Source organism: Canis lupus, chromosome 22 (genome assembly GCF_011100685.1).
Source record: "Canis lupus familiaris isolate Mischka breed German Shepherd chromosome 22, alternate assembly UU_Cfam_GSD_1.0, whole genome shotgun sequence".
NCBI classification, from domain to species: domain Eukaryota; kingdom Metazoa; phylum Chordata; class Mammalia; order Carnivora; family Canidae; genus Canis; species Canis lupus.
The window spans coordinates 20,951,202-20,978,976 of record NC_049243.1 but is presented as its reverse complement, the minus strand read 5'-3'; the positions used below and the strand labels follow the sequence as shown (position 1 = coordinate 20,978,976).

Genomic DNA, 27,775 nt, shown 5'->3' with positions numbered 1-27,775 from the left:
TCTGCTTATAAAGTTTATTAAGTAAAACATGTACAACATTCCTTACTATGCATTAACTATATAATCCTGGGTAGATAAGTTTTCTAAGGCTCATTTTTTCCCACATATAGTTAGGACAAAAATTCTTTCTACTTCATACAGTTGCAAAATTAAAATATTTCATATTTGTGAAATGCTTAGCGCAGGACTTGACACAGTAGTAAGTTACATATAAATTAATAAAGACTAACACATGGTCAAATAAATAATGAGTGAAATCATGTAGGTCAAATGTCCATTTCCTATGTCTAGGGACCATGGATTTAGACTGCAATTGCTATAAGACAGTCCTTACTGGTCATCTTAGTGTGCCCAGAACCAAATCCATTGTTTGGTTTATAGTGAGGACTTCAAAGTGTTTGCTAAAAGAAAACATAAATTAAAATATTTTAATTTAAAAAATAAGGTAACTAAATAAACTGAAAGATCTGCATGACTTTGAGTCTATTTCATTGTAGCACTCTGAGAGGTGGCATTTTCCTTTGCTGTCTCTGAAACCACAATGGATTATGTGAAACTGAATGAAAAATACAAGCATAAAAAATTATCCAGTTTTCAGGTCTACAAGTCAATATATGGATTTGCCCCCTCCGAAATTCTAGTAATGAGGCTTTTATAATTTAGATTCTGTCTTACAGTTAGAAAAAAATATCAGCAAATGTTTTTGATTGTGTTAATGAGATTTTAACCGTGTGAGAGTAGCTATTCCTTATAAGGTATCAAGTATTTACCTATATTTCAAGCAAAGAATAGAAAATTAGGAGAAAGCGTTACCTTACCTGTAGTGATATGGTAGAGGTAGAAGTATTTACACCAAAGAATTGACAGGAGTTCATTTTTATTAAGATGTGTATTAGAAATTTTAAAGATGACTTCTACATGGAAAAATATCCCCAGCAAAGACTGGAAAGCTAGATGAAAACTACTACCCACTGAGATTTTAAAAAGAGATGCAAATACAATATACATTCATTTCTTTATTGGGCACACTATTTTATGTAATAGTGTCTTCAATGCTGAGTTCAGACAATACCTCACATTAATCAGTTAAGGGCCCTTAAAGTCTCAGAATATTAAATGATTTAACCAATGACCTGCAAATAAAGTATTTTTAAATAAAACATGCTGTTTTTCATAGAACATTTTTAGATTTTTTAATTTGCAGTATTTTCCTCCTTAATGTTAATTGTTTTATAATTACTACTTTATGTTGTTAATTTCTTATACTGTTATGGAAGACTGGATATAGAATTTACATCTTTATTAATTCAGCACATTCCACCTGGATGATGACCTAATCATAATTCGAAATAATGACTGTTTTAACAAATGTTTACAAATTTAAGGTTTTCATCTGTGAGTTTTAGTGTTTAACCCCCTGGACAGCAATGAATGTCCTTTCACTTGCCCCCTATTACTTAATTTGTATTGCAACATAATCATTTAATGCACATCATGCTTTTGAGGTTATAATGCAATCAAATTTACTTTTTACCAAAACAAAAAAAAAGAGAAATAATGCCTTTTCGCCTTTTCCTTTTCAATAATTCCTATGGAGGGAGAACATGAGCCACAATTTGCCCTTGTGTCATGTCATATTTGACTTATCTGATTTACACAGCAGAATAAATAGTTCTTCTAACAGAAAAGCCAAAAGGCATGCCATCAGTTGCACAATAGGCGTCTGGGTAAGTACACAAATAGCTGATTACAGAGGGTGTCGCTGCCATTACTCAAGTCCCACTGAGTCCAGTAATATGTATTGACCAAGGATAAATGTGTTTCCTCTCTGTGGGCCAAACTTTCAGCAGATTTTATATTGCTCCAGTGTCAAAGAGACAAAATAGATTTTGATCGGGCATAGGTAGCTGCCAGAGGTCTCTAATTTGTGAATGGCATTAAGCTAATTATACCCTAAATGACCTATAATAATCATTTAGCTGTTTTTCTTCAGCATTTTAACATAGTCACCTTTCCTATTAGGTTCCAGGATCCACTACACAAAAGAACATGTTGTAGAAAAAAACAGAACAAACACTAAGCATGTTTCCCCTTTATTGTGCAATAGACAACTTTAATGGTTCTGTGCGAAAACTGAAGTTTTGCCAAGCTTGTTTGAATTCTAGAAATTGCTTCATTATAATAGGAAGGAATGAAAAAGGAAAAACTAGATTCCTTTTAAAGATTCCTTTAAAGTAAATAAAATTGTATTTATGAGTAATGTCATTGCATGTTCCCAGCTACCCTGTTCTTTGCAAAAATTTTTATAAAAGGTACTTTTTATAAAAAAATGTGATAATCTCTGACTGTTTGTACTAGTTTCTCTATGAAAACTATACCCCTTATGAAATGCTTCTTCTTTCTTTGTATTTGCCTGTTTGCTTATCACCAAATCTTTTCACTTTTATCTTCCTGCAAAAGAATATAAATACTCACTCTTGATATGAATGTAGCTCTAGTTTGAAGGTATATTTATATTATAAATAAATATATATTTCCCATTGTGTTTATGTCTCTGTAATCACACACTATATAATGTGAAATTACTTGTTTTCATTACAAGTATTAATTAATTGTCATCATCATATATTTTTAAAAGATTTATTTCGTTAGTTATTTGAAAGAGAGAGAACATGAGCTGGAGAAAAGGTAGAGGGAGAGGGAAATAGAGAATCCTCAAGCAGACTCCTGCTGCCTGCAGAGTCCAATTCAAGGCTCCATCAGAGGACTCTGAGATCATGACCTGTGTGAAATCAAGAGTCAGCTGCTTAACCAACTGAGCACCCAGGTGTTTATATATATATTTTTTATTAGTAGGTCTTGCACATGAGTCTGTGGAGTTATGGATGGCATACTTCCTATCTAATCCTCTTTGTAGTCCCTAAAGCTCATATGGTGATTGGAACCTAATAAATATTCAGTAAATATTAGTAGAAAACAAGAGTCCAGGGCCAGATGGCTTCCCAGGGGAATTTTATCAAACGTTTAAAGAAGAAACCATACCTATTCTCCTAAAGCTGTTTGGAAAGATAGAAAGAGATGGAGTACTTCCAAATTCGTTCTATGAGGCCAGCATCACCTTAATTCCAAAACCAGACAAAGACCCCACCAAAAAGGAGAATTACAGACCAATATCCCTGATGAACATGGATGCAAAAATTCTCAACAAGATACTGGCCAATAGGATCCAACAGTACATTAAGAAAATTATTCACCATGACCAAGTAGGATTTATCCCTGGGACACAAGGCTGGTTCAACACCCGTAAAACAATCAATGTGATTCATCATATCAGCAAGAGAAAAACCAAGAACCATATGATCCTCTCATTAGATGCAGAGAAAGCATTTGACAAAATACAGCATCCATTTCTGATCAAAACTCTTCAGAGTGTAGGGATAGAGGGAACATTCTTCGACATCTTAAAAGCCATCTATGAAAAGCCCACAGCAAATATCATTCTCAATGGGGAAGCACTGGGAGCCTTTCCCCTCAGATCAGGAACAAGACAGGGATGTCCACTGTCACCACTGCTATTCAACATAGTACTGGAAGTCCTAGCCTCAGCAATCAGACAACAAAAAGACATTAAAGGCATTCAAATTGGCAAAGAAGAAGTCAAACTCTCCCTCTTCGCCGATGACATGATACTCTACATAGAAAACCCAAAAGTCTCCACCCCAAGATTGCTAGAACTCATACAGCAATTCGGTAGCGTGGCAGGATACAAAATCAATGCCCAGAAGACAGTGGCATTTCTATACACTAACAATGAGACTGAAGAAAGAGAAATTAAGGAGTCAATCCCATTTACAATTGCACCCAAAAGCATAAGATACCTAGGAATAAACCTAACCAAAGATGTAAAGGATCTATACCCTCAAAACTATAGAACACTTCTGAAAGAAATTGAGGAAGACACAAAGAGATGGAAAAATATTCCATGCTCATGGATTGGCAGAATTAATATTGTGAAAATGTCAATGTTACCCAGGGCAATTTACACGTTTAATGCAATCCCTATCAAAATACCATGGACTTTCTTCAGAGAGTTAGAACAAATTATTTTAAGATTTGTGTGGAATTAGAAAAGACCCCGAAGAGCCAGGGGAATTTTAAAAAAGAAAACGTTATCTGGGGGCATCACAATGCCAGATTTCAGGTTGTACTACAAAGCTGTGGTCATCAAGACAGTGTGGTACTGGCACAAAAACAGACACATAGATCAGTGGAACTGAATAGAGAACCCCTAAGTGGACCCTGAACTTTATGGTCAACTAATATTCGATAAAGGAGGAAAGACTATCCATTGGAAGAAAGACAGTCTCTTCAATAAATGGTGCTGGGAAAATTGGACATCCACATGCAGAAGAATGAAACTAGACCACTCTCTTTCACCATACACAAAGATAAACTCAAAATGGATGAAAGATCTAAATGTGAGACAAGATTCCATCAAAATCCTAGAGAAGAACACAGGCAACACCCTTTTTGAACTCGGCCACAGTAACTTCTTGCAAGATACATCCACGAAGGCAAAAGAAACATAAGCAAAAATGAACCATTGGGACTTCATCAAGATAAGAAGCTTTTGCACAGCAAAGGATACAGTCAACAGAACTAAAAGACAACCTACAGAATGGGGGAAGATATTTGCAAATGACGTATCAGATAAAGGGCTAGTTTCCAAGATCTATAAAGAACTTATTAAACTCAACACCAAAGAAGCAAACAATCCCATCATGAAATGGGCAAAAGACATGAACAGAAATCTCACAGAGGAAGACATAGACATGGCCAACATGCACATGAGAAAATGCTCTGCATCACTTGCCATCAGGGAAATACAAATCAAAACCACAATGAGATACCACCTCACACCAGTGAGAATGGGGAACATTAACAAGGCAGGAAACCACAAATGTTGGAGAGGATGTGGAGAAAAGGGAACCCTCTTACACTGTTGGTGGGAATGTGAACTGGTGCAGCCACTCTGGAAAACTGTGTGGAGGTTCCTCAAAGAGTTAAAAATAGACCTGCCCTACGACCCAGCAATTGCACTGTTGGAGATTTACCCCAAAGATACAGATGCAGTGAAATGCCGGGACACCTGCACCCCGATGTTTATAGCAGCAATGGCCACGATAGCCAAACTGTGGAAGGAGCCTTGGTGTCCAACGAAAGATGAATGGATAAAGAAGATGTGGTTTATGTATACAATGGAATATTCCTCAGCCATTAGAAATGACAAATACCCACCATTTGCTTCAACGTGGATGGAACTGGAGGGTATTATGCTGAGTGAAGTAAGTCAGTCGGAGAAGGACAAACATTATATGTTCTCATTCATTTGGGGAATAAAAATAATAGTGAAAGGGAATATAAGGGAAGGGAGAAGAAATGTGTGGGAAATATCAGAAAGGGAGACAGAACGTAAAGACTGCTAACTCTGGGAAACGAACTAGGGGTGGTAGAAGGGGAGGAGGGCGGGGGGGGGGGGTGGGAGTGAATGGGTGACGGCACTGGGGGTTATTCTGTATGTTAGTAAATTGAACACCAATAAAAAATAAATTTAAAAAAAAAGAAAAAAGAAAACATGGATGATCACATCATATTCCAGTTTTTTCCTCTTTTCCAAGGAAGCTTTTGTAAGGGCCTGCTTGAAATATGTTCATTTACCAGCTTAGTAATATTAAGATGTTAAACTAATACCTTGATTTATTTAGACAAGGAAAATATACTTCTGAATTGATTGGAAGTCTCTATATCTTATGATATTTATTTACTTATAAAACACATATAAGTCATATTTAGTCTTCTCTTACTAATGTATCTTTATATTTTCAATACAGTTGTATGCCTCTCCAAATTTGCCTATTACCAAAAATCAAAATAATCATAAAATGGCATATTTTAAAAAATATATATTTAACGCACTTATTCAAGCAACATTGCTTTTAAATTTTGACTTAAAATTCCATTCTTTTGATTGTATGATTTTGCATTTCTGGCCAATATTTTTCCACAAACCACCTCTTTTGATCAGGTTTTCATACACAATACACATTTTCTATGGACCAAATTATCACTTGACCTTGAGCTTTTCTCCTCTTAAAACAGAAATATATTTATGCGTGTGTGCCTGTATGTGTTTCAAACATGAAGTTGATCTGAAGACTAGCAGGTAAATAATTGACAATTATTCATTCCTAAAATTTGACACAAAAAGGAAAAGTACCTGACTTCATGAGGAATCTTTTTTTTTTCCCCTGAGGCTATTTCAACTTCACTTAGTAAAATTGCCAATGTATCTTTCTGTTAAATATATGTCTCTTCAAAAAAAAAAAAAAAAAAGAATATTTCATGTTTAGATAATAAAAATTAGCTATACAATTCAAATTGGAATGTAACAAATATTCTTAGGTAGAGTGAAATTAAAAGCATGCTAATATACTAATGTTTAATTTTTCTAATATTTTAAAATCAAAATATATTTAATTATAATACAAATTAAGAAAACAACACTGAAAAATTACATGTAATATTTTCATAAGGGAAAGAATATTTCTTTACTGCCATAGTTTAAAGTTTTTAGTGTAAGCTTTTTTTTTAAGATTATTTATTTATTTCTTCATGAGAGACACAAAGAGAAGACAGAGACATAGGCAGAGGGAGAAGCAGGATCCTTGCAGGGAGCCCAATGTGGTACTGGATCCCAGAACTCCAGGGTCACTCCCTGAGCCAAAGGCAGGCACTCAACGTCTGAGCCACCCAGGGGTCCCTAGTGTAAGCATTTGTAACACCTGTTGTCCAAAAATGGTTGCTTACCAGAGTCACTCAGGATATATTAAGATTATACTGCTTTCAGTGCCCTATTTAGAGATTCAAATTCAGTAAGTCTGAAATAGGAGCCTGAAATAAATAATTTTAAAATTTAAATATCCTAATTTTTCTGACTCAAATGACATGCAAATGTTTGGGAACACTGTTCTTTCTACATGTTGAAGGTCATGAATACATACTAAGTCACTATATTTTAAGGGCAGAAGGGATGCTTAATTTGGAAAACTGTTTATTCCATCATGAGTTGGAGTGATACATGTCACTGTGAAAAAGATTGTAATCGATTTCATTTTTTACTGTATACACAGAGTACATGAATAATTGTATTCTAATAAAGCTTAGATATCTATATACATGCATTTTATAAAGTGTTTATGTATATAAAATCTATATGCAAGATATGCATGCATGTATATAATTAAAATATATGTAGCTAGTTGGAAGTAATTCTTAAAAATTATGTTTGTTTTTTTGTGTTTGTTTTTTAACTTGCAAAAGTTAAATTGTGTTACATATGTTGTACTCTCAACTCGGGTTGTATTAGTCTTCAAAAATAATGTTACCTATCCCTACTGCTGAAATAATTTCTATACATTCTTACCTATTCTTAATTTTATCCCACATTCTAATTTTTTACTAGTCTAAGTGTCATAAAGCAGTGACTCCATGTTATTGAATTCAAATTTCTATGAACATGATTTTGTAATGTGACATTGATTACAAATGAAGCCCTCAGGTATGTATGTTTATAACTGACTTTATATTTTATTTATTCAACTGATCCTGAGCCATGCTAAATGATAGCTTACATGTCTCCCTAGGTAAGTGGTGTGTTTTGCCATTTCCTCTTATTTTTGGCATAAACACTTTTGTCTTTTTAATATTGATGTCTTATCAATCAAAGCTGCTGAACTCTCTTATTGGTCTACTATTTAGTCCAATTGGTTCTCTTGAATTTTTTACTTAAAGCATTATAGTGTCTCCAAATAACAAACCTTTTGACTTTTCACTTCCAAACATTATACTACTTACATTGTCTTATTATTTTAGTGCCAAGATCAGTATGATTATTATATTTCTCAGTATACAGTATACATTTCTGAAACTAGTACTAGTACTAGGATGCTCACATCCTTACTTTGTTGCAAACATTGAGCAATACTTTTAGAATTGTTTCATTTTGTACAGTGCTGTGGTATTTCCTTGATAAATAACTTTTTTCAGGTTAATAAAACTATCTTCTATTTCATTAGAGTTTTTGGCTCCAGAAATTTTAACCATAGCCACTGGCCAGTTTCACTGCTGTTCTTTATTATGAGCCCTCTAACAATTTATCTTTAGAATATTTTTTTCTCTGTAAATGTCCCCCCACATCTCTGGTTCTCCTGGCTACCCTTGTTTTTAGCTGAGCTTCCCCATTCCCCAATTTGTCCAATTAAGAATTATCCACTTTGCATCTCCCAAAGGTTTATCATCAATTTATCATTGTTGCTGTTATTGTGGTTTCTTAGAAAATACTCTACTTCTTTTTCTTCTTCCTCCTTTCTCTGGTTTGTTTCTAGAATGAACCTGGAAATGTTGGTTAATTCAACATATTGTCCTAAATTGCACTTATATTAATAAATTAAACTTCAGAAGACTTAAGTATCTCTTGTTTAAAAACAAACAACAAACCAACAAAAAGTAAATGTGATTGTGAAGGCTGGGTTCTGAGCAGTTCCATTACCAAGAACCAATCAAGCCATGCTCCCTTCTATATTTAAGAGATTATTAGTCTAAGGCTTTCAATGTATGCTACTTGGAGAATTTTTGCTGCTGAACTTGATTTTTTATATCAAGGATGTAGAAATATTTGCCATGTTCAAACTACTTTGTTAGGGAATAAAAGATATTAGTCAATTTCTTTGTCAATCTTTATTAGAAACCCTGCATTAATTTACTTTTGAGGTATCGTTCTTATTCAAGAGAGCCCAACATCTCCCAGTTCTTCCTTTGACTATGCATAAGTAAGCTCGAGTTAGAAAAGTGCAGGCTCTTTAAGATGTCTTTATTCTTCTTAGAAAGTTACCTGACACAAGATGCCTATATCTTTATTTTGTAATTGAGAATGAAACCATCTCATATATTGTTTTTTGTTCAAAAGACATTCTGAGAGCTTGTGTTCAGAGTGATCAACTAAAATTTAATAACTTAGCCTGGAACATACTTACATCAAAGACACCTAATTAATTTTCATTACTAAAAATGATACCAACATAAGATTTGAATAATAAACACAAAACACGAGTTATTTTTGTGTATCTTTATATGCTTTATAAATAATTACACATAAGTTCTTAATGAGTATCAATGCAGTTCTATTATATAGAATCAAGCTGATGCATATGTTGCAAGGCAATAATATTGATTTGATCATTTGATTTGATTAAATGTGGTGGATATACCTGTTGTAATAAAAAAAATAAGGCAGTAGCATAACTACCTTAATTCATTTTTGATATATTCAAAATGAACCAACTCTATACGCACAATTTGGTGTCAGCAACCTATTAGTTACTTTTCAAAAAGAAAATAAGATTAAGTTAAATATTGGTCCCAAAACTATAGTAATGGGAATCTTACAATATAAACTTAGTTTTCATGGCTGTTCCTCTTTATAGCTGCTAAAAATTAATTTTATTAATTGCAGTGCCTAACATTTTTTTAATTCAATGATATCCTCACTTCTCACATAAAATGAGAATCAGATATACTGATGATTAAGTGCATTCAATCCTCCCAAAGAAAAATAACTTATACTCATTGAAACAAATAAACTTGGAATTAACTTCTATCGGAGAAATAATTTCCCCAACATGCTGACATAGTACTTAAAGACAATAACCAGAGAAAGGCATAGATTATTCAAGTGTTAAACTGATACTCTTCAGGAAGATGGGTTTTGTTATTCACAACAGCATGATAAAATTGCAAATATATAGGATGAATCTGACAAAATTAACATTGCTTCAGCACTGCATGTCAGTTTGTAGAATGCTTAGAAGATGTGAAGTAACATTTATGTTTCAATGGCTTGGGCTATCAGCATCCATCTGCAAAGTCATTTAATTAAGGATGTTGTTGTTTTCTCTAGTGCTTAACATGTCATTTATTAATGAAACATACATTCATGCACACCCAGAGATGTCAATTTAATGCTTAATAGGAGATTTTTACATCTGCTATCTTTAGCATTTTCATATTGATGAATTTTTTTATAAAATTACAAATTTAAATTTATCTTAAAAATTTTCACCAAACATCAGAATAAAAATCATTCTATCCTCTCATGTGGATTGCAGGTGAGCCTCTCATGGAAGAAAGAAAAAGCTTGGGAAGAAAATGATCCTAGTACTTGTAAACAAAATACAGGCAAATGTTGAGTTACCTATAAACAGGACGACCTTGAGCTTACCTTGATTTGGAATTATAACATTAACTCTCTAAAGGAACGTTCCTGAGTAAATTATACAATACTATATCTATACTATACTATAAGGGAAAGTAAAGCATTTAAAAAATATAAGTTAGTTAACATATGATATATTAGATCTTAACTAATATTTTGAATCCAGTATTTAAATGGATATGCAAAGCAAATAATTGAATAAATGTGTAAGTTGATATGTATATAAAATCCCTTTAGATATATGTAATTTTAGCTACCAGTAAATTTGACCTTTTGTTTAAAAATCAGTACAATAAGACATCATGCTAGAGAGTCATCTATTTCCATAATGGTAAGTCCCAATGAATGATGATACATTTAATTCACAGAAGCACTCTAATCAATGCTATAATAGAATGTAATTATAATGATCTTTCACATTAACCATTGTATCTTTGGTCCCTGGGTATTGCTTCATAAGTGCTCTCCTCTTTTACCAAGTCTTTCTGACAGAAATATATTGGTAATCTATTACTAAAGAAAATTCTATAGAAACTAAATTGATTAACATCAAGTAAGGTCATAAGAAAGACATATAAAACCAAGTATTCATGCATTTAGTGTGAATTCTTATAGGTAGGTAAACAATTTTGCATATTATTATCCATTAGGATAAAGAAATGACTTTTATTCACTGAATACATTCAGTGAAATTTAAATAGCTAATGCAGACCTGATATATATGAGGCACTTGAGGATAGGCAGTATCAGTATAACGAAACATTATTAAAGTCTGTAGTACTCAACATCCTAGAGTACAATTGTAAAGTTAGGGGGAAAGAGAAATGTGAGTTAGAATTAGAGAATTGTTGGGAAATGTTAAAGGAAACAATAAACAAAGGATTCACCATTTTTATAAAATGTATGCGAGACAACTGGCTGGCTCAGTCAGTAAGGGCATGCGACCCTTAAACTGAGGATCGTGAGTTCAAACCCCACCTTAAGGCATGCGGCCTACTTAAAAAATAAGTAAATGTATGCTGCATTGTAAGTTACTTATTTTTCTATGTTTTAATTTTACTAATGCAAAATGGCAATGGAAATATTAACTATCTGATAGTTGTGTTTGTATGATAACTGAGATGATATATGTGAAGTGCTTAGAACAGAACCTCACAATCTTTTCCATGAGGGCACATAGTGGGAGCATATTATTATTTCCAGGGTTTATAAATTTTGCCAAATGAGGCAACTTTAAAATCAAACTTTTCAGAATTAAAACAATTTAACCATTCAAAAAGTGGAGGAATGATGTAGCTGGGAATTTTTTTTCTAGACAGAGTTCAATGTACACCTGAAATAGAGGATTGATGTGTTCAGGAAATGTTCATAGGCAAAGGGTGCTATTACTGCAAAACCTGTAGTATTTTGCGGGGCTTGGGGGGGACGTATATATAGCATAGCAACAAAGTAACTGGGTTACTAGCTCTAAAAGCTGGACTACTTGCCTGTTCTTGCAATCCATTTAAATAGAATCATGTATTATGTAGCATTTGGCAACTGGTATATTGACTCAACCTACTGACTATTAAGATTCCTGCATATTATTGTGTAAAATCTAAGTATTTTATTTATTCTGGCTGCACAGTATTCCATTATATGAATGAATATGCCAAAATTTATCTATCACTAACAGAAATTTGGATTGTTTGTCATGTTTGGCATTTAATGAAAGAAGCTGCTATAAATATTTTGTGCAAATCTCTTTGGTGACAAATGCTTTCAATTATTTTGGGACTTTATGCCTAGGAACATATATTCAGGGATAAAGTGTAGGCATATGAACAGGTTTTCAAATAGTTATGCCAATTTATACTGCCACCAAGCAATATGTGAGAGTTCAAGAATTATTTTTGTAAATTATTTTAGATTTAGCCATTGTCATGGGTTTGTGGTTATAGAAGACTTGGAATTCTGTCTCTCAGATAACCTTCAAAAGAGAACCTAACACAAAGAATGTAGTTGGCTGATAGTCACCAGCAGTTATTCATATTATCTGCCTTGGATTTTGAGCTGAGACCCTGTGCTTTTCTGGCACTGTCAAGCCAGTGACTGAGTACAGCATTGCTAGAAGGCCTTGCAACTTCTCAAAAGTGCAGAATTTCTCTGTGGGCAACATTTGTACTGACTCTCCTCTTTAGGCTGGCTAAAACATTCTCAGGCCGCCTCTGAAGGCTGAGGTTCTTCCTTCCCAGTACTCCATGTTCCTCCCTCTTCCTTCACAAGCCTGTACTGCAACCTTAAGTATTTTACTTGCTTCCTCTACCCTTGATCTTTTACAGGTGCTATCCCCCGTGCATCTCATCTATATCAACCCTCTTCCTGACATCTGTGTACCAGAGGAACCAATCAGTACAGTAGTGATATTTCATACTGGCCATAATGTTCATTTCCCTAATTTAAAAAAAATGATCACCTTATCATTTATATCTAATGACTATGTAAATACCTTCTTTTGTATTATGTCAATTCAAACCTTTGCAGACATTTCTACTGGGATACTTTTCTTCTCTTATTGAGAATTTTTGTGCTATATTCGAAGATGAGCAATTTTTCCAATGCAGTACTGTAAATATATTTTACCATTTTGTGAATTACTGACTGAAAATTTTGATGTTTTCTGATGATCAGAATTTTATAATTTTATTTTTTTTTAAGATTTTATTTATTTATTCATGAGAGACACACAGAGAAAGAGAGAGGCAGAGAGAGAAGCAGGCTCCATGCAGGGAGCCTGACGTCGGACTCGATCCCAGGTCTCCAGGATCATGCCCCAGACCGAAGGTGGTGCTAAACCGCTGAGCCACCAGGGCTGCCCAAGAATTTTATAATTTTAATAACATTCTTTTCATATATTTTCTTATGGACAGCAGGTGTTTTCTCTTTATGATTTTTGGTCCTTTTTCTTTTTCTTTTTTTTTTTTTTTTAAAGATTTTTTTTAAGATTTTATTTATTTATTCATGAGAGACACACAGAGAGAGGCAGAGACACAGGCAGAGGGAGAAGCGGGCTCCATGCAGGGAGCCCGATGTGGGACCCGATCCCAGGACTCCGGGATCCCGCCCTGGGCCGAAAGCAGATGCTCAGCCGCTGAGCCACCCAGGTGTCCCAGGTCCTTTTTCTTTTAACTATTTTTCCCTCTTTAGTAATACAGTATTTTAGTATTCCAATTCCTTTATATTTCCATGTAAATTATCCACATAACAAAATAAGGAGGATAAAAACATATGATCATTGTATTCACGGCAAAAGACTATTTGGGAAAATATCCAACATCCATTTATGATAAACACTTTCAGTGATTGTAAGTAGAAGAGATCTCATTTATACACAGATAGGATATCTATACAGACCTTCAATGAATATATTATTTAAATGTTAAATTAAGTCTCTGTCATAAGTTTAGAATCAAATCAAAGATATGTACTATGAGACTTCCTAGTAAACATTGAACTGAGAATCCTAGGAAGTACCATAATAAAAGGAAAAAGAAGAGTATGGTATTTGGAGAAAAAGAAGTAAAGCTATCATGATTTGTAAATTTCATAATCTTATATACATATAAAATTTTATATTATATATATAATAGAAACCATGAACCCATGAAGAGATGAATAAAATTAATAAATGAACCAGGTATATTGCTACATACAAGGTAAATATATAAAAACATAAAAATTAATATTAATTTTATATGTTAGCAATAGACCATCAAAATTTGAATCTAAAAGTAATACTAATTTGGTGTAATACATACAAATGTAAAGTAATAAACTGCCAAGAAATTTTTTTAAACGTGACACAGGGACGTCTGGGTGGCTCAGCGGATGAGCACTTGCCCCTGGCTCAGGGCGTGATCTGCGGTCTTGGGATGGAGTCCCACATCAGGCTCCCTGCCTGAAGCCTGCTTCTCCTTCTGCCTACGTCTCTGCTTTTCTCTCTGTGTGTCTTTCATGAATAAATAAATAATATTTTTTAAAATGTGACATGTATGTCCACATTTAAAAATTCCAAACATTGTTAAGGTGGTGCTTTATAAAATGTAAAGATTTTTTGAGAGCATGAAAGAATACATTAACATTTGTGTAGATAGAAGGCAGCACTGTTTTTTTTCACAGCTCCAAATGGGAGAAAGCCACCAGGTAGGATCACACAGGGAGCTGTAAGGACCTGGGAACAGGTCACAGTGAGCTGGAACTGTAGGGGACAGTTTACATATATGGCAGGTGAGGTGGGTGAGCTAGGTTTTGCAGGTTCCCTGTCAGTTGACTAATTTGCATGTTCCAGAGCAGAGGACTGTCCCTAGTTGTCTGATACTTGGCCCCACAGGTTACTGGGGAGGGTGTATGACAGACTTGTGAGATCTTGATAAGGGAAATGGTGTGAACTTAATCAGTTGCTTAAGAAGAGAAAGTAACTAGATTGTACAAGGCTTCAAAACTGAGTTGAAACAACATTTCAAAACAAAATAAAGTGAAAAACCTTATATTATCTGTGGTAAATTATGATGATTAATTTTTAAAAATTAATCCAATCTTACATTTCTGAAATAACATGTATTTCTTCTCCAGATTTTTTTATTTAAAAATATTTGCCTATTATTTTATTTTCTTGTAATTGATGTTTTGATATGAGGGTATCAATATGAGGGTTATACAGGTTTAATAAAATTGCCAGGGAAATGCTCCTTCTCCTATTCTTTGAAGTGTTTTATGTAATATGAGTATTGTATTTTTTCTTAAATGCTTAAATGAGTTCCCTTATGAAGCCATTTGGGCCTGGAATTTCCTTTGTGGGAAAGTATTCTCTGAAATTTATTAGTCAAATTATTGTCTTCTCTATTTGTATTGATTTTAGTCCATTTTATGATTTTAATTATTTGTGTTATTTACAAAGCCAGTTCTTCTATAGTTTTCTCGTGTTCTACTCAGTCTACTGAAAGATGGAAATTTTGTTCACCTTAGGATGTTCTTCGTGAGTAGATTTTCCAATCTTGTTTTGACCCTGCCTGTCCATCTGTTTAAAAAAAAAAAGGTTTCAATATATCTAAGTGCTTCTTTTTCACCCATTTCTGACTGATGTTTAATGACAGATGACATGCATCTTGATGTCTTTTGAAGAAACAGAACAAAGGTTTACTTTATGAATATTTAACTTCTTTCACATTTATATGTTTACGTAACAAGTTGGGCTTCATTCTTTATACAATTCATTTTAAAATGTCATTGGCAAGAGTTAATATTTAAATGATACTTAAAAATGTAAAGTATTGATATCTTATTAAAAATCATAACTCTTGCTATCTACCTAATAACATTAGTTATTACTATTTAATACATGTGAAAATTGGATGAAAGTTTTAATAATGGTTCAAGATACATATCTAGTAAGTGGACACTAGCAAATGACACAGCAAGCATTGAAACAAAGTCTGAATCAAAAACTCGTATGTGGGCTCCTGCGTGGCTCAGTGGTTGAGTGGCTGCCTTCAGCTCAGGTCATGATCCCCAGTCCTGGGATTCAGTCCCCCATCGGACTCCTCATGGGGAGCCTGCTTCTTGCTCTGCCTATGTCTCTGCCTATGTCTCTGCCTCTCTCTCTCCGTCTCTCATGAGTAAAAATAAAAATCTTTAAAAAAAAATCTTGTGTTTATCCATGAAATAACATTAAGTCACATGAATTATAATGTAATCTTTAGTTGATTTTACATTTTTGAATTTTCTAAACTGATAGATAGGCTTTTAATAAAGTTCTACAGCATTGGGCATTGTGCTTGATGCTTTTTCAAGCATAAATCATCATCCATGATAAGCCAGTGCTTTGTAAAGTGTAGAAGAAAATTATGATTATGTATATGTGCCTGGTTTATCAAAGAAGTATAAGAGACTGAAAGAGATGTTAATATTGGCAAAAAATAAAATAAAATCTAATACCGACTCAAAAGTTTCTTTGAAATCCATCTTTTTCTGTCTACCTGGAGATGATTAGATGAGGCTCTAATACAAATTGGCATTACGAGGCCACCATAATTTTATTTTAAACTAGTCACAGAAACATCTAGTTCTCACACCCTGTCAATTTTGTTTGACTCAGGGTTAGTCAACAAATTGAATAAAGAGGACTCAATTTCATTGTTTTGGATATTTTCACCATATAATTCACTAAAGGTCTAATTCCATTTTTCTAGCTACTTACGTACATGTCAATGTGGCTGTCTTAATTTACTCTAAACTCATAACAGCCAAATCTGAGGGACATTTTGACTTTGCTAAAACTACTCCTCATAGGCATTCCTAGCTCTTGACATTTTACTTGCCAAATCTCTCCTTAAATGCCACTTCTAATCTTATATTCTTTAAACAGCTAAAGATAAAAATTTCAAAATTGAAAATTAGTCAGATAGATTAATGGTAATCTACACTCTGTAAAAGGCACTGCTGAAATTTTAATAACACAAAGAGATCAAACATTCCCTCTAAAATCTCATTCTAAAAACATATTAAACCTTTACTCTATTTTAGAACATGTTTTAATAAAAATTAACCTAGCTTACATATTTTACATTGCAATAATTTTTGATAGTCCCTAGAAAAATCGGGATAAGATTTTAATTCTAATATATTTTTCCATTCATTAGCATCTGTTTACATAGAGTCTGAACTTCTCTAATTTGGTATTTTGTATAATGTTGTTTTAAATAATATTCCACTTTTCAGCAATTACCTTCTATATATTTATTGAAATTTTAGTTGAGGATGTTAGAAAATATTTTAGCTCTCATTAATAGTTCATACTCCCGTGGCACTTCAATATTTACATGTGAATATAAGATAGTGGAATGGCATTATGTTTTTTTCTGGGTTTTTTTGTTTTTTTTTTTTTTTAAGATTTATTTATCTATTTTAGAGATAAAGAGTGCACACGAGTGAGGGAAGGGGTATAGTGAGAAAATGTCCAAGCAATCTCTCCAAGCCCTGAGATAGGAATTCAACACAGGCTCAGTCTCACAACCCATGATATTATGACCAGAGCCAAAACCAAGAGTCGGCTGCTTAACCAATTGAACCACCGAGGTGCCTCTATAACTTGATTTTAAGTGAAAATTTTCTCAAATATGTATTTTCTCTAAAGCATCGAAATATTTTAAGTTCTGGCTCTATGTCCCATTTTCTCTCCAATTGTTCTCACACTGTTCAGTTGCTCCAGTTGAGCCACATCTCCATACAGTTTAGTCTTTTTCTGTTATACAAACCCAGCAGAATATCTGTCCACATCATTCTATAAATACTAATTTCAATCAAAACTTAAGTAAAAAGTCTCCATAGTTCCAAACTAAAAACAGTTTGAAGACATTTGCAGCTTCTAAATCTTTCTTATTATGTGGAGGCAGATTCTAATTTAGAAGGCAGTACCTCTATTTCAGCTGATATATGTTGCTGCCCTTAGAAGTGCAATTAAGCTGTGTTAGTAGAGAGGTCACATCAGAAATCATAGAAATTAAACATTTATAACATTGGATCAAAAATGATTTGTGCATCACACTGATAATCCTCCATTTATACAATTACCCAGTCCTTAGATTGCCTGGGTCTTGAAACATAAAAACCATTAATAGAGCAAAAATAAGTATGAAATGAGCATTAGATGCAGTTTCTAATGAAAAATGTATTAGTCCATGCTAATGCAAGCAAATAGAAGTTAAAAAGATCAGGGTAAGCACGATCGGCTGCAAGAGCATAATCATTCATGATGCTCCTAGCAGTAGAAAAATCAATGTTTCCCAAGGCTTGGGAATTTTAGCAAAGTGTGTGAAGTTCAAGAAGTATAGTCCATACTTTACACCAGAGCACCACTTTCTGTTCTAGATATTGCATTTTAATGGAAATATTGATGAGATTATACTTCTATCAAATAAATAACTCCATTTTCTTTCAAGTACTGACTATGTGGCATACTAGAGATAGGGTAGTAAACCAAGAAGAAAACATAGTTCTTCTCTTATGAACCCAGAGTCTAGTTAAAGGAGGCAGACGAAAATGAATAAATCACAACACAAGATTAAAAACTATGAGTAGATTAAAAAAAAAAAAAACTATGAGTAGATATGTATACAGAATCTTATAGCAAATAACAGAATGTCAAACCTGAATACATGAAGAAAAGGAAGTATTGGAAAAGGGATCATATAGGGGTAAAGTGGCAACATTTTCTTTCAAGGCTGAGGCAGCATCTGCCTCCCTGTTCATTCCTCTGTAGGATCTCCCTGGAGGTGAAATAGGCTGGATAAGAAGACCAAAGTTTGATTTTACAATGCAAGGTTGCAGGCTCTCTCTGACCCTTGGGACCACATATACCTTACTCTGAAATTAACCTTCTAATAATGTATACAGGAGACAATCACTAGGTGCATCTATTCGTTTCTCAAGGAGAAAGAAGACTTTAATTTTTCTTTCTTCCATTTTACTGTTTAAATTTGTGTAAAATTCTATACAGACTTGTAGTCACTTTCATATTAATTTAACATGCATATGCACATCTGATAATGTTTATTTTAATGTTAAATTGTTTTCCAACTTCCTTCTATACTGATATTAAGGGAGCTTTGTTGGCACGATTGTTTTATTTTGTCAGCACTGGATAGTTGCATATCATGGATTTGGCAGAGCATATTTCTGCACTGGAAAGAAGATTACTAAATTCCCTTTTAGTTGTATATTTTATTTTATAGATTCAGTTGCTTTCATTAAGGATTAAATTATAAACAGGATATACTAGGGTAATACATTAACTTAGTTACTGAAAATGAGAGGATTCTACATATTATGTTTTTAATTGATGCATTATTTTAATCAAAACCATCTACACAGAGCTCTCAGTTACTTCCAACATGAATTTATTATTATTATATACAATCTTCATCAACATGAAATTATACTTTCACTTCAGGGAACTCTTGATAAGGGAGATATGAATTGCAGATGACTTCGTTGTTCTAAAAAACCCATGTGTACAAAAATTAAAGCTTTTTGTTTTTTTTCAGGATTTATCTTTTATTTATTTGAAAGAGAGCGAGGGGGGTAAGGAGAGAGGGGCAGAGGGAGGAAAGTCTGAAGCAGACTCTGCTGAGCACAGAGCACAACCCAGGGCTTAATCTCAGGACCCTTGGAGATCACCACCTGAGCCAAAACCAAGAGTCTGATGTTTAACCAACTGTGCCACCCAGGTGCTCCTTTAAGCTTTCCATTTTTAAAGATAGCATCAAGTGACTGTTTATTCCCCAAGACTTTTAGAGATAATCAAGTCAAAATCTTTGCTTTATTTGCCTACTAATAACCAACTGTTTTATCGTGATTGTTACCCAAACTTAATCAAGTCTCTGTGTTCAGAGACCAAATTTGAAAAAGTTTTGTCTCAAAACTTCAACATTATTATGACTTTACTCTCCTCCCCCCTGCTTTGGGGTTTACTAGGACTCTGTCAAAGTAGCAATAAGAACAGGATTGTTTCACTGACATGTTGTTTGAGTGGTATATATGCCTAAAGGCATGTATAAACTGCATTGATACATATAAATAAAAGAATAATCATATAATACAAAATCAAGATTTTAGTCCAATTAAATAAAAGTCCTGAAAACCCAAATTTATTGCCAAATTATGATTTATGTTGGCATAGTAAGCCACATAAAATAAACTGTATTCGATACTGGTAAAAATGGGGAAAAGTGAAATATGAAATTTTAAATCTGTATATCTGTATCTCTTTATCTATATATTTACATCTATATCCATATTAATATATTTAAATAATCCAAGCAGCAAACAAAGGGAAATGCATCTCATTACCTCTTTTCCCAAGTTGATTTGGCAAGCAAGGAAAGGCAAAGATGAATTTCTTAACTTTTAATCTTCCCCATTCTCCCCTCACATAGGCCTCAGAAAAAGTTCTGTGAAAATGACAAGAAAGAAAAAAAAATGAATCAGAGAGAATCCTTTATTTTTTTTACTCCTAATTTGAAGTGAAGTAGATGGTTAGGTTAGGCAGAAATTGGGGAGATAGATACACAAATCCCAATTATCCTAATGACAGAAGCTACTCATAGTTTTTATTTTTCCACAAGGCATGAAAAGCTATTCAGTGGTGTGTGTGTGTGTGTGTGTGTGTGTGTGTGTCTCATTGGGAAGATAACTGGAGAGTGAAACAAAATTATCATCACCCAGAGTTAATCATCTCCTTCAGTAAACTGGAATTTAGCAAAACGGAAGTTAAATGAGAAAATATATAAACCAAAATACGCCAGAGGAATATGAAGGCTGGGGGGGAAAATACTCCAGGGACTCCATTGAAGTTCTCTCTCCAGCTGGACATGAGCAGTGCATGGCCCCTGCACATTATTATGCCTTCTTTCTCCTTTCAAGATCTGTAAATGGAATGAAAATGGCTGAGAGGAGTTAGTGAAGAGTGGTGGCAGAGAGACAAGAAGAGAAGAATATTGCAGGACAAATGGCCACTATTAAAGTATATCTTTAGGAGATCCTAAGTTGGAGGAAAACACAAAGCTAAGTCATGTGTTCTATATAAATGCAAGAATTATTTTCCTGTGTGTCCAGGATGGAGTAGAGAACTGTTTACAGGCCTTCACTATCTAGAAGGAAAATTATTCACTAAATAGCCAGGGCAATAAGCTTGAAGTTTCAGAATGAACAAGACACTGTTGGACCTGAAATAAATTCCAAATGAATAAAAATTGTCTTCTTTGTCACCCGTAACTTGGAACTGTCTAGGAGAAAATATTTTGAAGGTACCTATTGTAGGTGGAGAAGACAGGTTGCAACAATAAGTGAAAAAACTCCAATAATGTTGAATTGGAATCATGTGTTTTGTGAGTCTGAGAATTATTTTGGACCCTTCACACTTATGTTAGGACAATTTAAAGAAGTATCACTTGAAGTACGCTCTTTCACTGATTGCCGTCTCATTGATGTTGAATTTACAGAAAATTTTGAAGAAGCTCATTAACCACAAAATATGGGAGTAATTTCTTTCCAAAAACAGCTAAGTTTTAAAAATAAATTGTCTCCAGTTTAATGTAACAATTAAAAAAAAAACTTAATAAATAAATAAATAAATAAATAAATAAATAAATAAATAAATAAACAAACCTCTTCTAATTAAGTATAAGCTTATTGTGATTCACCTTCTTTAGGAAGATTTTTACAGAAAATAACTTCTAATGGGGCACTGGGTGGCTCAGTTGGTGGCTCTTGGTTTCGGCTCAGGGCATGATCTGAGTCATGGGGTCAAATCCTTAGTTGGGCTTCAGGCTCTGGGTGGAGTGCTTGTTCCTCTTCCTCTCTATCTGCCCTTTTCCCTGCTCACATGTGTGAGCACTCTCACAGAACTCTCTCTCTTTTCCCCCCTTTTTCTCTCTGGAATAAATAAATAAAACCTTTTAAAAAAAGAAAGAAAAGAACTACTAAAAACAGTAGTTCTTAAGTTCTTATCAAACTGAAATCATAACTCCAAACAAATACCACTAATACTTTCCAGTCATGAATGGACTGTCCACATATCTAAAACATTCTTAGCATCTCAAAGACATAAAAACATCTTAAAATTTTTTCTGAGATCTGCTTCTCCACTATAGAGCATTCATTCAAAGTATTATACAACTTCTCCAAAGCTGCAATTTCTTTAAAACACTTAGTGTTATCTTAACATAATTTTATAAATTAATATAAATTATATACTCATGCTCGTGAATAGACACACACAAAAATAGAGCAAACAGATGTTTGAGTTAAAGTACATCTGTTGGCAAGTAAAGAAATTTTATGTATGCTAAATTTCATCTGCCCCTTATTTTTCCCTTGATGGTAAATATTACAACTAAAAATGGTATTTTACCAATTAAAATGATCACCAAGAAGTGAATTTTCTACTTCTATACCCTAAATGTTGCATTTATTCCATATTTTTATCTTATAAAAGACATGTGACAAAAATCATCTTGTGTATCAAAAGTGGGATTTACCTGTAAAGTCATACTTGTAATGATTAATTGTAGCTGTATACTATTAGTAATTATTAGAAGAATTGTGTTGGGATACATTATGTCATCAACTGACTATGTTTATTGTTATTAGCAAGAAAGATACTAATTAGAATCACTTTCTAATTACATATCTGTATATTTTATATTGATATAAATAGCTGCATTATTTTCTTGACACCCCCAAGAATAAAAAAGAGTCATGATTTATTGCCAGTGTGGCAACCTATAAAAAATCAGTAAAGTAAAGTTGAAGGAGCAAACCCTAAACAATAGTGCAGACATTTTAAAAAGGTGCTGCAACCTAAAGGATTAAGTGGGTGATATTTATGCAACTGACATTTCATACATTTGCATATTGTTGGCTTCTGTAATATCTAAAGAACATGTTTAAGTTGACTGAATAATTTATTAAAATAGACTAATGGACATTTTTAATTATAGTAAATAGGGAAAAATAATTCTAACTATAGGAAATAGGCAAAAATATCTATTGAGAATGCAAAAGATAATGATACTCTGTACAAGGAAAGAAAAGGGAAATATCTTTAATAAAAATGCTAATCTTCATAGGCTATATCTTTATTTTAGTTTTAATTATATATGTCAGTATATGATGCAGAATTCCAGCTCTCTCAACTTTTGCCATACTTATCCCCAGAAACTTTTTATTCATTCAACCACTGGATGAAGTTAAAGGTACTATATTTGGAGTAAGAAAATCTAATTTCAAAGATTGGAATAGAAACTTATTTTTGCATAAATCATCTGGCCTCCACAATTTTGTATAAAACTAGATTCATTTTTTGGCTTAGGAATTTAGGTAGTATACAAGCATAGGTATCGTATTATACTACACAAACTCAGTGTACTAAAAAATTGCTTTTCTGTCCTGAGAGCTACTCATTTTTTCTCAGTGTATTTATTTAAAAAAATCAAATTTAGAAGGTACCAGCTTATTTAATTTTTAATTAAGTGCTCTTGAAACCTATATTTCTTTTGTAAGAGGCATATTACACATCTCAAAAAATATTTTAAACTAAAATGAAATTATATGTTATATATATATTAGCAAAATATAGGTAGTATGTTCAATATACTTTAAGAATTAAGCATTCATTGAAAATAATAGTGTGTCATAAAAACATGTGACAACTGTGCATATAATCCCAACAGTGTAATTTTTAAAAAATAAGAATCTATCTCTAGTGCTTACTTCTACCTAGTATTAGTTGGCGGTTTCTTGTATATAACAAATAGGAGGGTTTTTGAAGACGTCCTTACTACTTAACTTTTTATTCCTTCTATAAGAAAATGAGTTCTTTTTCTAGATGAAATCTTATAAATCATGTATCTTGAAATTAAGAAGTCTCTTTCCCATGCTATCATCAACTCTATAATTTCTAATAAGAACATTCCCCTATCAAAGCTTTTATTCATAACATAAAGTACTATATATTTGATATCTGTCTCAAATATTTTTTCTTGGATTTTTTTTTAATTCTGAAAGAAAGGGCAGTACAAAGAATCTATTCACAATTTCACTGTTATTTTTATGTAGGTATATTTATATGTCTTTTTGCACGCTTAGTCAGGCATAAGTGCTGATATCTGGATCTTTGGGAAACACTTCTGTGTCAAGTTGAACATACAAATATTTATTAAGATCAATACCTGTGGAAGGGACTTGAGCAAACAGGATGGGGCAGAGAGAAAATGAGCACAGTGCAGGTGCAACAGCTTCTGCTAACTTCACTTAAACTTGTGGAGGTAAAAGGGCCCCTCAGTCATTGGATAGGGGAAATCCTTAAAAAGATGTGATGTGACATCAGGCATGGTGGCATCTGCAGTGAAGGCAATTTCTGAGGTGCTGATAGCTATAAAATGTCTGCTGACAGTACTCTCAGCAATTAGGATAAGTCTTTCTTTGAATGGGGACCAAGGTGACACATTTGCACTACACAGAGTGTTGCAAAGCACATAGCAGAAAAGTTGACATTGGCATCAGGTTGCTTCTGCTGTATTATTGATAGGTATAGATGTGTGTGAATGTATGTGGTGAGTGTGTGCCAAAATTTTTCTACAAAAGTAATCTTCATTAAATCATTTTAGATATAATCATCTTGGGAAGATGAGAAATAAGTTTTAGTAATTGATATTTATGACTTTCTGCTTATTAAACATTAACATTTAAAGATTGTTTTTTACTTAAATTTTTAAAATCTGTTTATTTGAGAAAGAGAGCATGAGTCGAGGGGGAAGGGGCAGAAGGAGAGGGAAAAGCAAACTCCCTCCTGAGAAGGGGGCCCATGGCCAGGCTTGATCCTAGGACCCTGAGATCATGACCTGAGCTGAAGGCAGACCCTTAACCAACTGAGCCACCCCTACTTAAATCTTTTTTATATGTATTTTCCAACTATTTTCTTTCTGAGTTTGTATAAAATTAGGATTGATTCTTCCCTATATATTTAAAAGAACACAACATTAAAACAGTGTGGTGGTATTGTCTTTGAAAAAGCATTTCAAATTATTGATTCAATTTTTAAAAGTTTATAGCAACATTTTAGTTTCTCATTTTTTACTTCTACTTGATTCTTTATATTTTCTTAGGAATTTGTTGATTTTATCTATGTTTGTAAATGTAATCATAAGTTCTGTATAATAGTCTCTGATTATCTTTTGCATAGAGATATGTGTTTGAAATCACGAAGCAATGCTTTTTTTTTTTTTTTATGGATCTCAAAATTTATAACTGTGGGACCCTGAGTCTCTACTAGATGGTCACAAAGTCAAACTTTTAAAATAGTAATGTGAAGAATTACTTGCCTTTCTCATTTTGTTGATATTTTTACTGCCTATGCAAAAATGTAATGGGTACCTTCTTATGTATATGTATGTATATAATATATATTCTATATTTTTATTTATGTAGCATATATAATATACATTCACTTAATATTCTTTTGAAACAGAAACAAATATTACTTTAAAATCTCTGTATGGAATACACATTTTTAAAAAGATTTTATTTTTATTTGAGATAGAAAGAGATAGCAACAGAGATAGAGAGAACATAAGAGGGGAGAATAGGGAGAAGCAGGCTCCCAGATAAGCAGGAAGCCCCAAAGGGCACAATATCAGGACCCTGGGATCATGACCAAGCCAAAGGCAGACGCTTAACCAACTGAGCCACCCAAGCATCCCTGAATACACATTTTTTATTAATATCTTTAAATATCAAACTGCTTTGTTCTGTTATTTTAAATATCAAACTTTTAATATATTTTTACTTTAAAATATTCTGTAAGGAAATGTGCTTCTGTTGCATACAAAGTTATAGTAGTTCTCTCCAGGGAAAGTACATAAGACATTGTTTGAGTTGCAAACTCAAACACGTTCCCCTTCCCCCAACCCATGGCCAGCTGTTTTTATTCAAAAAACAATTTGACAAAAACTATGATCATTCACTTGTGGATCTTCCGCAGACATTTCCTTAAAAATGAACAAGGTGAAACTGTCACTTCATGAAAAACAACCACAGTGTTTGTTTCCAACAATAATGTGGGAGTGTTCAAGCTTCTCAATACTTAACTTTCCTGATAGTGATATTAATAAATGTGATTTTTGATAATGTTTAATGCATCACAGAATGTAATATACAAATATTTGAAATATCTGCTAACTTAGCAAACCATATTTTTACCTCAACTTTAATAAAACTCAAAATAAGATGTAAAATTGTAGTTAGAAATTATAGATGTTTCTCTTAGATGAACCTAGATTTTAATCAAATATAATTTACACGTTATTTTTTTGGTAAAGTTTAATTGATTAAAATCTAGGTTAATCTGTGGGAAAAAAGTACTGTTGATGTTTTAATTGACCAATCAACTGGATAGAATGAACATCTATAAAATACTTATCCAACAACAGCAGATGGAACATTCTTCTCAAGTTCATAAGGAAGATTCATAAAAATAACACCACACTCTGGGTCATAAAACACACCTTACCAAGTTTGAAAGAATAGAAATAATACAATCTTCTCTCAGACCATAATACAATTACACTAGAAATTGATAATCCAAAAATAATTGGAACATTCTCAATTTCTTGAAGATTAAACCACACTCCTCTAAATAACAGAGGTGTAAAGGAATAAATCTCAAGACAAATTACAAACGTTTTGAACTAAATGAAAATAAAAACATAATTTGTCAAAATTTTTGGGATTCAGAGAAAGCACTACTTAGAGGGAAATTTATAGCATTAAATACATATACTAGAAAAGAAGGATGTAAAATCAATAAGCTAAGCCTCCACTTATGTAAGTCGAAGAATAAGTTATGTTCAAAGTATTCAGAAAAGAATTGAAATTAGAGTGGAAATCAATAAATATATAATTAATGGTAAGAAAATCAAAATTTTCCCACTAACATCAGGAATGCAAGGACATTGCATCTCACCGTTTCTTTTCAATATCATACTAAAAGTCTTGGCTAATGCAATAAGGAGAGAAAAAGAAATAAAATATATGCTGAATGGGAAGGAAGAAATAAACTGTCTTTGTTTATAGATAAATAATTGTCTATGTAGAAAATCCAAGAGAATCAATTTAAAAACTATTCATACTAATAAATGATTACAGTATAGCTGTAGGATAAAAGATTCATATACAGAAGTCAAACAACTTTATACCAATAATGAACAAGCGGAATTTGAAATTGAAAACACAATAATGTTATTAACGGTGGCACTCCAAAAGTTTGAAAGATGTAAGTATATATCTAAAAAAAATTACACAATCTATATGAGGAGAACTCTAAAATTCTGATGAGATTCAAAGAAGAACTAAATAAATAGATATTTCATGGTTATGGATAGGAAGACTCAACATTGTCAAGATGAAAGTTTTCCCAACTTGATCTATAGATTCAATGCAATTCCATTCAAAATCCTAGAAAAGTTATCTCGTGAATATTGACAAACTGATTTTAAAGTTTATATGGGGAGGCAAGACTCAGAATAGCCCACACTATGAAAGGAGAAGTGACACAACCCAACTTGAAGACTAATTATAAAGCTACAATAATGAAGAAAATGTGATATTGCTGAAAGAATAAACAAATAGATAATGGAGCAAAGAGCCAAGGAATGGGTCCACATAAATATAGTCCACTGATCTTTAATAAAGGAGGAATAGCAATACAATGGAGGAAAGATAATCTTTTCAACAAATGGTGCTAGAAAAAAAAGTAAATCTAGACAGAATTTTTGTACTTTTTTAAAAATGAACTCAAAATGCATCACAGAATTTAACACATAACTCCAGAACCTAAAACTCCTTGAAGAA

The 27,775-nt window shown here is 33.0% G+C and overlaps 1 long non-coding RNA gene across 1 annotated transcript in view; it reads right to left on the bottom strand.

The window, feature by feature from the left end:
* The window catches only part of LOC111091776, a 140,413-nt gene that overhangs the window by 64,370 nt on the left and 48,268 nt on the right, over positions 1 to 27,775 (bottom strand). Inside the window, exon 3 of the long non-coding RNA XR_005376020.1 lies at positions 20,216 to 20,316. This is a non-coding gene — a long non-coding RNA (uncharacterized LOC111091776). The remainder of the gene's footprint in view (positions 1 to 20,215; positions 20,317 to 27,775) is intronic.